The sequence below is a fragment of the Papio anubis genome, chromosome 4 (genome assembly GCF_008728515.1).
Source record: "Papio anubis isolate 15944 chromosome 4, Panubis1.0, whole genome shotgun sequence".
In the NCBI taxonomy this organism is placed as follows: Eukaryota; Metazoa; Chordata; class Mammalia; order Primates; family Cercopithecidae; genus Papio; species Papio anubis.
The window spans coordinates 37,157,039-37,168,667 of NC_044979.1; positions in this window are offsets into that span (position 1 = coordinate 37,157,039).

Sequence of the window (11,629 nt, forward strand, 5' to 3'; positions counted from 1 at the left end):
TGAGTTGTTGCAGTCATTAGACTGTTTGCTGACTATTTCCTGTTTTGCCCTCTTGGGTGCCGGGGAGATTGACACGTCTTTGCTCCCTTGTGTTTGGACAGGGCTGTGTGACTCATTTGAGCCAGAGAGTTGTGAACAGATGTGTGGTGTGGCTTCCCTGGGCCTGTACACGTAAGTACCAATGCCAGACTGCAAAATATTTTTTGTTCCTTTGTCACGTTAACCAGAAACAAGTAAGATAGTGGCTACTCTTGCAGCTGAGTTCCTTGACTGACCACAAGAAGCAAAGTTTCATTACCAAACTGTCGTGGACATGCATCAGGAGTGAGAAACAAAGCTGTATTGTTTTAAGCTTCTGAAAGTTTTTAGTTTGTTTATTACTGTAGTATAATCTAGCCTAGCCTGACTGATACAGATCATGCTGAAGTCACTGGCAATAAAACAACAGCCAATGACTTGCCAATGGAAAGGCAGAGAAAAGGAAGGTCTATTCCCAGAGACAGCATTGCTTTTTCCACATGAACAGGACAAAAAAGCAAACAAACAACAACAACAACAACAACAAAACCAAGTATTCCCAGGCATATATCTGCAATGCTACAGCTTTCCTGTAAGAATGACTCTCTTAATTATGTTCTCGTGATTGCCAAAACCTAGAAGCCACTGGAACAAATTTGAGTAAAAAGGATTATGGGATCATTAGTGTCTTATAAGTGAAGAAAATCTTAGGAGGTGGATTAAAAAAACAACAGTAGGAGAAAAACATGTAAGAAAATTAGACAACCAGTTCAGGAAGTTGACTGGGATTTCTACAAGAAAGAAAAATGAAGGAGATAAATTAGGAATTAAATACAGTTTTCTAGAAATGAAATTTTTAAAATTTCAGATTGAAAAAAAATCCACTGAATTCTCTGCATAAATATTGAAAGCTAGAAAGACACACCATGCTGAAATATCGGAATACTGGGGACCATGAGAAGATTCTAAAATGTCTAGGAGAAACAGGGGTAGGAAGAAAGAAAGTGAGAGAGAGGAAAAAGAAAGAAAGGAATGAGGAAGGAGAAGCAGGAAGGGAGAAGGAGAGAGGGAGGGAGGAAGGATGGAAGGAAAAAGGGAAGGAAGGAATGAAGGAAAGAAGGAAGGGAGGGTGGGAGGAAGGGAGGAGGGGAGATTTCTGACAAAGCATCAATAATCATAATGCATTCTGTATTAAGATGGCATTAGGTATTGTATAAAATAGAATCAAACTATAACATTGCTCAAACATATTAGTTTATTTCTTGTTCAGGCAAAAATCCAAAGTTTTCTGGTTAATAGGCAGTTTTTATTTAGTACATCAGGGACTAAGGAACTTTCTCATATTGGGAGTTTCTTTTTTTTTTATTAAAAACTATCTTTATCTTTTTTTATTTTTTTGTATTATTATACTTTAAGTTCTAGGGTACATGTGCATAACGTGCAGGTTTGTTACATATGTATACTTGTGCCATGTTGGTGTGCTGCACCCATCAACTCGTCAGCACCCATCAACTCATCATTTACATCAGGTATAGCTCCCAATGCAATCCCTTCCCCCTACCCCCTCCCCATAATAGGCCCCGGTGTGTGATGTTCCCCTTCCCAAGTGATCTCATTGTTCAGTTCCCACCTATGAGTGAGAACATGCGGTGTGTGGTTTTCTGTTCTTGCGATAGTTTGCTGAGAATGATGGTTTCCAGCTGCATCCATGTCCCTACAAAGGACACAAACTCATCCTTTTTTATGCCTGCATAGTGTTCCATGGTGTATAAGTGCCACATTTTCTTAATCCAGTCTGTCACTGATGGAGTTTCTATTCTCTAGAATGTCATTATCACCTGCATTCAGCTGGCAAAATGGTGGGTGGAAGTATGCAGGAAAAATATTATTTTCTTAAAACCTTTGATCAGGAAGAAAACACATCACTTGTACTAACACTGCATTAATACCAGAACAATCATAACTACAAGCAAGGCTGAAAAAACGCAGCATTGTTGTGCGACATGGAATAAGAGGGATAGGATTTTTAGTGACTAGCTAGCAGTGTAGAAGGAGCAGTGTAGAAGCAGTGTAGAAGGTCCAGTGAGTTCACTAGCAGTAAAGAGGGCTGGTTCCCTTTAGGATCTAAGAAAATAAAATGATGCTTTTGTGCAGGTGTGCAACTGTGCAATAAAAAAGAGCATCAGATAATAAAAGTTTGCAATGCTTGCTTGGAACTGAATCATTTTGATATGACTAATTAGGAAATATGGCTTCATGTGTATTACTGTACTGGCACCTGCTCAGTGATATAAATTTGATGGATCTCTTTAGGGATATGTTGGCAATACTCCCTTGCATGGAAAATGCTTAAGGAAGCTTCAGCTGGAAAGAAGACCCTCATGGGGATCCTGCGACACAGGAGATTCTGGTTACCATCTTTGCATCTTTTTCTATCAAACAAACCACACTCTACAGCAATATCTGGAGTAGTGCTTTTGTCCTGCAACAAGAGTGGAGAATTGTCTTCAGATTTTCACCTGGAATGTATTTCTATCCCTACAATTTAGTACCCTGCCAAATTATCAATTACACATGAGAATAGAATAAAGACATTTCCACATATGCGATTTCAAAATGTTTTCTACCCATTGGTCCTTTCTCAGAGATATATTAGAGGATGTTTTCTACCAAATTGAGGGAGTAAGCCAAGAAAGAGGAAGACACAGGACACAGAAAATGGCTGATCCTTTCCAAGAGATAAAGAGAATTCCCAGGACATCTGCTATTAGAAAGCCTCTGAAAGAAACATCTCTCAAGAAATGAAATCAGTATATTCCTGGATTTGTTTAAATGGTTGAGATAAGATTTACTCATCTAGAGGAGGAAAATTAGTGACAAGTAAGTGGAAGTTCATAGAAAAAAATGGCACAAAATAAATCTCTAATACAGACAATTACTATTCTTCCTCCTTTCTTCTCTTCTCCCCACACATTCCTCCTTTTGTCCTCTTTCCATTGCTCCATCCTCCTCCTCTCTTTCTTACCTCCTTCATTTTCTGCTGTATTCTTCAAATAATTTGAGATGCTTTATATGACGTACATGCAAACACTAAAGGATAAAACAAAAACTGAGAAAGTTGGAGCAAAGGGGACCAATGAGTGCAAAAAACACTTAAATAAAACTAATTATTACCTCAACCATGCAGAGGTAGAAAGTAGGAATTGAGAAGGCTTGCAAACAAGTCTCGCCAGAAAGTTTCAATGTTTATACCAGTTGTTTATTGAGGGTGTCCATTTCATTTTCTGTAAAGGTCACCTCATGATCAGAAAGAATGAGCCCAGGTATGAGACTGGAGTTGGTCTTATTGCAGGTGAATGAGGAGCCTGTGGCCATCAGGCAAGGGAGTTTCTCACTAGATGAAGTGAGGTCCTCTCCTCTACACAACGCCAAGTTCTCTGTAAGTATCAAGAACCTTAGCAGCAGCTGAGAAAAAGGTCAATAAATATGTTTTAATCAATAAAGTCTGTATTATATATGAAAATATAAATATACATATGTTTTATTATTTTATACTTTGTCTAATTGGTGACATTTTGGGAGGTATTTGTATTTCTCCATCTCAAATGTTTGTCAGTGATTTTGCTTACGATATATTCCTACAGGATGTATTTGGATTGTTTGTGATATATATGAAATACATACATAAGAACATCAAGTTCAATGATATAATTATATAAAATAAGATAAGAAAAATGTGGCGCTCATTCTTAGCTCACAGAGTCTCATGGCTCGTTTGTCCTTTTTTTAATTAAAGGCAACACAGTCTAGTGAAATGTGCATAAACGTTATAACCAACATCCTTGAATGAAAGTCTTTGCTCTAAAAATTAATAAATATATTATTACTTTTAATTTTTTAAGGAAGGAGCTTATGTTGTTTGAGCCTCAATTTCCTTCCTATAGAAGTAGGAATGGTGACAGCAATCCCTAGGAGTTTCTGTGATGATAAAGAGAACACTGACCTCTAGGTGGGCACTGAAAGAATGTTAGTTATTATATCTACGTAAATGCTAAACACTCTCCACCCTCCGTCTTCTATCTTTCCCATGCATATTTAATAAGAATACTTCTTTTGTACCTGAAATGTACATTTTCAAATGTCCATATTCATTTATATATGAGCATGTATGTTGTAGGGAAGACCTTACCATTTTAACTAAGTGACCTGTGATAAGTTAGCGGTGAAACCACTAACTAACCCCTCCAATATGTTTAACTATTCTGTGGCTATACTGCCACCCTTGAAGTTAGTTAAGTACACCATGTGACTATGTTCTCCCAACTACAATGTGGGAAATGATATGGGCCACTTTCAACCAGAAAATATGCCCATCGTGCTACTCTTAGCTCTTTCTCTTTTCAAGATAACTGCAGTGGTAACTATCAGGCTGTGATGGTTAATACTGATTGTCAACTTGATTGGACTGAAGGATGCAAAATATTGATCCTGAGTGTGTCTGTGAAGGTGTTGCCAAAGGAGATTAACATTTGAGTCAGTGGACTGGGGAAAGCAGACCTACCCCTAATCTGGCAGACACCATCTAATCAGCAGCAAATATAAAGCAGGCAGAAAAACGTGAAAAGGAGAGACTGGCCTAGCCTCCCAGTCTACATCTTTCTCCCATGCTGGATGCTTCCTGCCCTCGAACATCAGACTCCAGGTTCTTCAATTTTGGTGACTAGGACTGGCCCTCCTTGCTTCTCAGCTTGCAGACAGTCTATTATAGGACCTTGTGATCATGCAAGTTAATACTTAATAACTCCCCTTTATATATATGTAGATATATCCTATTAGTCCTGTCCCTCTAGAGAACCCTGACTAATACACAGGCTGATAATAAAATCGATATTTTTAGGATGATATAGTCATTGTCAGTCTAGATCTTCAGTGATTGTGTGGAGAAATTACACCCTACTGAGCTAAATACCTCCCAGGTCTGCTAAGTAAGAAATGAATGGTATTATCCATTGATGTTTTGTGGTCACTAAATGGGCTAACCATCTAATCTCAGTATTTGTATCTGAAAAACAAGAGAGTTGGATCAGATTACTACTAAGATCAATTTTGGTAATAACATATCTATGATCCTTAACTCTAGGTCAGTAAAAGATTTCCACAAATATTAATTTTTTTCCAACTTACAGAGAGCTGCACATTAAAAAGAATACTTAAAATACAGGTATTTGGAAAAGCTAGAGAAATATGTATAATTGAGAAAAGAACTGGTGAATCCAAGAGACTAAGGGGAAAAGAATCCAGGGGAATCAAGGAGAGAGAGAGACTACACAGAGTGTATAGAATAACCAGATTTCTGCTTGACCCCAAATCAGGGAGCTGTGCAGCTTCAAAGCCAACAGAGGAGCCTTGTGCCCACAAAGAACGAGAGAGTGTAGCATGATCGCTTGACTGAGGATAGAAACAGGGCTAAATTGAGAAAGAAATAAGACTTGGGCAAAGTCAAACAAGAAAAACCCATGTTCAAAACTGGAAATTGGAAACCCAGTTAGAACCACTGGAACCTAACGCTACCCAGAGTCAAACCAGGGGGATCCAGCGGCCCACTGTTATTTTGCCTTTTTTGACCTCAAATGTGCATTCTTTTTGCCTTTTCTGGTTTTATTACATTCTCCTAAAAGTGCAGCAACAAATTTTGCAAATAAAATAGAAACCAAATTCCACAGGAGTATAAACAGTGGTTTTAGAGTGGAATGGAGTAATAGTTTCAGTTTGTTTGCCAAAGCATTTGCTTCATGTCAAATTGCTGAGAAGTGGTAAAAGTTAGGATACTAACCAAGTGCAGACAATGAGTAGCAATGACAGAAGCCATCTAAACCTGAAGGCAGAGCATCATCCAAAGAACCAGACCAAAGAACCAAGGTCTGGAACCAACCATTTGAGATGCAGTAATAAAGCAGACTCTTTATTTTGGTGCGACTACATGCCAGACATTGTTTTAAGGACTTTATAGCTACTATTTCATATATTCCTCCAAAATAATTTTCTTTCCATTTTACAGATTTGAAAACTGAAGTGCAAAACAGCTAGAGCAGTAAGTAGAGAACAACTTCTAACAGAGACCATCTTACTACTCACTATCAATATCTTACATACTACCAATATCTACTTGGATTAGCTACATCCAATTGCTAAGTGAATTAAACAGGTGCTGAAGAATAAGAATCAAACATCGTTATTAGAATCACATCAGGTTCAAAGACTGAGTCTGAAAATAAACTTTTAAATGTGAGTTTCTTCCTCTATCCCAGTCTGACTGGTTGACAATAGTCCCTAGACTAATTGCCTTTCTGGCCTCCTCTCCTTCCAGAGAGCTTGTCCTTTTCACATGTCCCTTCCTACCACCCACCTAGCACAAGACCTAACCTGAAACAAATAATCCATTGGCACCTTAATAATCAGTTGGATTTTCTCTATCAAATATTTGAACTAAGAGTTAGAAACTGACATTAGCTGGGAATAGGTAATTGAGCTGAAAAACCATGTGACACCTGTGCAGCCATAATGCCTACAAAGAAGATGAGCAATTCAAAGACATTCTTTCCTGTGATAAATAAAAGGATGGGATAAAGGAGAATGAGAAGAATAGAGAAGGGAAAGGGGAAAGAGGGTTCAATAGCCTGTAAGTGTCAGAATGTACCCTCGGGTCTTGACTTTCCAGGTCCCATGTTTGGTGTCTTAAACATCAGGCTCTACCTTTTGCTTTCCTATATTCTGGGATTCCCCAGTTCAGAAAGTGATTGTAAAAGAAATGGAAGTGCATGCTAAGTTCACATATTGAAATACTCAATAGTATAAAGATGGTAATTCATTCCAAATTGATCTATAGATTTAATATAATCCCAATCAGAAGTACAGTAGTATTTGGTTTCTAGTTGTTTATGGAACTAGGCAAGCTGGTTCTAAAATTAATATGAAAATTCAAAGGCATGGAATAGCTAAGAAAAAAGTTGGAGGACTTATACTAACAGGCAATAATTAATATAAAGCTACAGGCCAGGTGCGGTGGGTCACGCCTACAATCCCAGAATTTTGGGAGGCTTAGGTGAGAAGACTGCTTGAACCCAGGAGTTCGAGACCAGCCTGGGAAACATGGCAAAATCCCCATCTCTACAATAAATACAAAAATTAGCCTTGTGTGGTGGCGTGTGGGAGGCTAAGGCTGGAGGATTACCTGAGCCCAGGAGGTTGAGGCTGCGGTGAGCTATGATCATGGTACCGCACTCCAACCCAGGCAACAGAGCAAGACTCTGTCTTAAATAAATAAATAAATAAGCTACAGCAATTACATAAGTAGTATTGGCATCAGGAAGAAATAATAGGTCAAAGGAATGAAATATAGACTTTAGAAATGTACTGGCACAATAATAAACATTAATTTATCATAAAGATCACAATATAGAGCAAAAAAAAAAAGTCTTTTAAATAAATGTTTCTAGGTTAATTGCCCAATAGTATGCATATGGGGAAAAAAGAATCTTGACTCTACCTCATACCATTTACAAAAATCAATTCCAGGTGGATTGGGAATGTGAAAGATAAAACAAAAATTACCTAAGATATTCATAGGAGAATATCCTCATATCTTTAGGATACACAAAGATATCTTAAGTCACTAAAAACAAAGAATAAAAGATAAAAAAATAAACAAATGTTATTGATAAATTGGACTGAAGGCAAATTGGGTTATCCAGAATAAATAAAGAACTCCTGCAATCAATAAGAAATCAGTAAGAGAGCAGATGCGGTGGCTCATGCCTGTAATCCCAGCACTTTGGGAGGCTGAGGCAGACAGATCACTTGAGGTCAGGAATTTGAGACCAACCTGGCCAACATGGTGAACCCTATCTCTACTAAAAATACAAAAATTAGCCAGGCATGGTGATTCATGCCTGTAATCCCAGCTACTTGAGTGGCTGAGGCAGGAGAATCACTTGAATCCAGGAGGCGGAGGTTGCAGCAAGCCAAGGTCATGCCACTGCACTCCAGCCTGGACAACAAAGTGAGACTCCATCTCAAGAAAAAACAAAAAATGAAAAAATTAATAAGTTAAAAGAAATCAATAAGAAAAAAAACGGCAGCTTAATAGAAAGTGAAAAAACTTCAACAAGTTCTTTACAAAAGATTAGCCAAATGTCCAATAAACATAAAAACATGCTAAACATCATTAGCTATTTGGGTAAAAATAAATTAAAACCACAATGAAATACTACTAAACAACCATCAGAATGGCTAAAATTAAAACACACACACAGAAACTGACAATTCTGAGTGTTGGTTAGGCTGAGGAACAACTGTGATTCTCATTTATTGCAGGAGGAAGAAAACATTTGTTAAGCCATTTAGTATTTTGAAGAGTCTACAAACATTTGTACATGTGCTCGATATAGCAATTTTATATATATATATACGTGTGTGTGTGTACACACACACACACACACATAGATATAGATGTAGATAGCCCCAACAAAAATGCACCAAAGGATGTGTTCAAGAATAGTTATAGTAGCATTATGTAATAGCCAAAGATTGGACTCAGTCCAAATGAGGGAATCATGTGCCTTACTGTAGTCTCTCCTCTGCAGGAGAAGACCCTAGAAAAGCCAAAATCATGACAATTGCAATGATAAAGTGGCATAAAGTGACAAAGTGACACTTTATGGAGCAAAGTCTAGGTATGCTGATTTCCTGAAACACTTACAGAATGTACACTCAATCCTACCTTCTAATCACAGGATGGTCCCAGGCAGCTGGTTTGAAATGTGTCATGCATTCAGAGGTTTTGTGCAAAGATAGATTGGGAAGTAAAGGTAGTCTGCTCCACCACATGAAGTCCCTGAACCTGGGGCCAATATGAAAGCAAACTGGATGAGGGTGTGGATTCTGCTAAGCCACAATTTCAGCAATACGTCCAGTATTGCTTTTAAAGAATGAAACGCTTCCAAATGAGATTTAGCAGCAGCTCACTAAAGTTTTATGGAAGTTGTATTGCCAGGAAAAAAAAAAAAAAATTGCAGCTTGCAAACGGGGAACTGTGCCTGACTCAAATCAGCTCAACAGGGTATCTGGCCATTCATGACTGATAAAAAAATATAGTGCTCTAGAGGGTACCCAGCTCCATGAGGGTATTCTCCCTGATATCTGTCTCAGGGTGACCCTAAAAAAATAGGGAAAATGGTTGAAATTTTCCTGATAGGCAATACCCAAGGAACTTCCTTTACTTCAAGAGAGTGAGATGGCATGCTGATGCCCATGGCACTCACTGATCTAACTCATGTAACTTACAGCTCCTGGCCTCTTAGTGCCGATTGAAAAGGCCATTGTGAAACTGAACTTCTTCCCTGAAGGCTGTTAAAACCTGCTTAATATAGGAGGTCTCTTCTCCAACTCCCACTTCCTTTTTATACTATTGATTATTGAATGTTGTCTTATTTGGGGACCAGTTGTTTGCAAGGAGTCTTGATTTATTCAAAATATGAGAAAAATATGAGAATTTCTCAGAAGGAAACTTAAGGGCAGGACACACCAGATTTCATGAGTGGAACTAGGAAAAAAAAAGTTGAAATTGACTTGATTCTGTTCTTTTTAAGTGTACATGATGTGTTTTTACTGCCCTTTTCTCTCTCTTCTCTCTCTCTCTCTCCTCTCTCTCTCTCTCTCTCAGCTACAAAATATAGGTTGCTTCTCTTAAAGTTTTGAGAAAATCACATAAAACTTGAAGGGAAAGTTGTTTCTGTTAGGCAAAATGCTTCTATTCCTGTTTCCAGTGTGTTAGTAGTGGTTAAATTTAGAATTTACTCCAGTAAATCTCAGACTTTTGCACAGATCAGAATCATCTGAGAGGCTTGTTGTTAAAACACAGACTGCTGAGCACCATCCCAGAATTCCTGATTCTGTAGATCGGAGGAGGGGCCTGAGAATTTGCATTTTTCATGAGTTCCCTGGTGATGCTGATGATGCTGCTCAGGGTCCCACTGTGAGAACCACTCATTTATTGCACAGTCTGCATACTGGTGAAGACTGGAGAGGAGGAGAGGACAAGCAGAGGAATAGATATCACCTGGTGATAGAAGGCCCTGATACACGGGAACTGGCTGTGATTGTCCTCTTCCTACCAAGTTTAGGGTGAGCATTTTTGCAGTTGTGTGACAGGCCGTAACTGGAGGTATGTGTATGAAGGAAAAGATGTTTGTGTGTTTGGAAGACTAAAGAGTTCATTAGACAGGTCTCATTGCTTGTCCTCTCTCCCACTTCTTCTAGAAAATCTATGCCACTCAATCCTAGAACAGGCAGTAGTTCATAGTTCTGTTGTCCCGGTTGGCCTGTGTCCATTTGCATTTACATCCGTTCCTGGTGTAATTAATAGTGCTCCTTTTACTCTCAAAAGTGTGGTCATTCAGTACATAGCAGATGACATCCACTTCTTTTTCCCCTCACCTCCCTCCCTCAAAGCTTACTTGACCGGGAAAACTACTTCACCCAAGGCTAACCAAGCCATTGGCTGGTTAGCAATGAATCAGATGCTAACTCTTGAAAATTTATGCTAAAAGACTGTAAGAGATGACGTCAGAGGGTAGCTTAGGGTCCTAAAAAGTCATGTGGAGTCAGGGCTGGGGAGGCTCTTGGGAGACATAGTTAGCCATATTCAGGATGACTAAACAGAGAAAGTCAGCCAGGGAGCAGTCAGTAGAGGAGTAAGCCTGAAGAGGAAATGAAGCAGCTGCACAGACAGAAACCACGAAATGAAGAAGCTGACTAAGATACAGCAGTTCCTGAAAGACAGGGTTCCTGACTTTTCTGTTCCCAGAGTCTCCAAGAAGCCCGGCTGTAAATATTTTCCCAGGGTTCTCTAAGGTTTCTTAAACAGCCATCCTTTATGGGAGCTAGCTTGAAAGGGTTTCTTTCCTGTACAAGCAAAAAAGCATTAAGTAGAGTGCTACTGACATTACACGGTCAATGTGCCCCAAGCAGCCTCTTCAGCTCTGGCTCTGCACGTCTTCTTTGCTTTCTGAGCTGCAGAGACACTTTAGTCTGACATCATTGCCCAGTAACTTCCCTGTTCGATTCTTTTCCAGTGCTGCTGGGCGAAAGTGGAACAGAACAAACATCAGCAGAGGTAACTATATGGGTAAGTGGAGCAGAGACACACAATTATAGAATTCACAGTAAAATTTGAGATCACGGAGACTCGTTCCTTTCTTTTACATATAAGAAGGCCTAAGGGAAGTGACTTTTCCAAGATCATAAACAAGACAATCTACCCCAAAGATTATTCTTCACTCCCCACTTTTGCCCTGCTAGATTTGCTTTTGTGCAAAATGTATTTGATGGGGGAAAAAGTTCAATCCACAATTTAAGTTAAGGATGGAAATGAAAAGGGCCTAGAAATGGCAGCACTAAGTTTTATTGACTTGGAAAGCTGTAATCCAATAGATGGGAAAAGCACAAAAATACAATCCTATTCCATCATATAAGACCTAAGTACCTATATGTACTCAACAGAGAAGTATAACCTGAAAGTATCCAATATTTGGTTCAAAACAATTCACTCTAA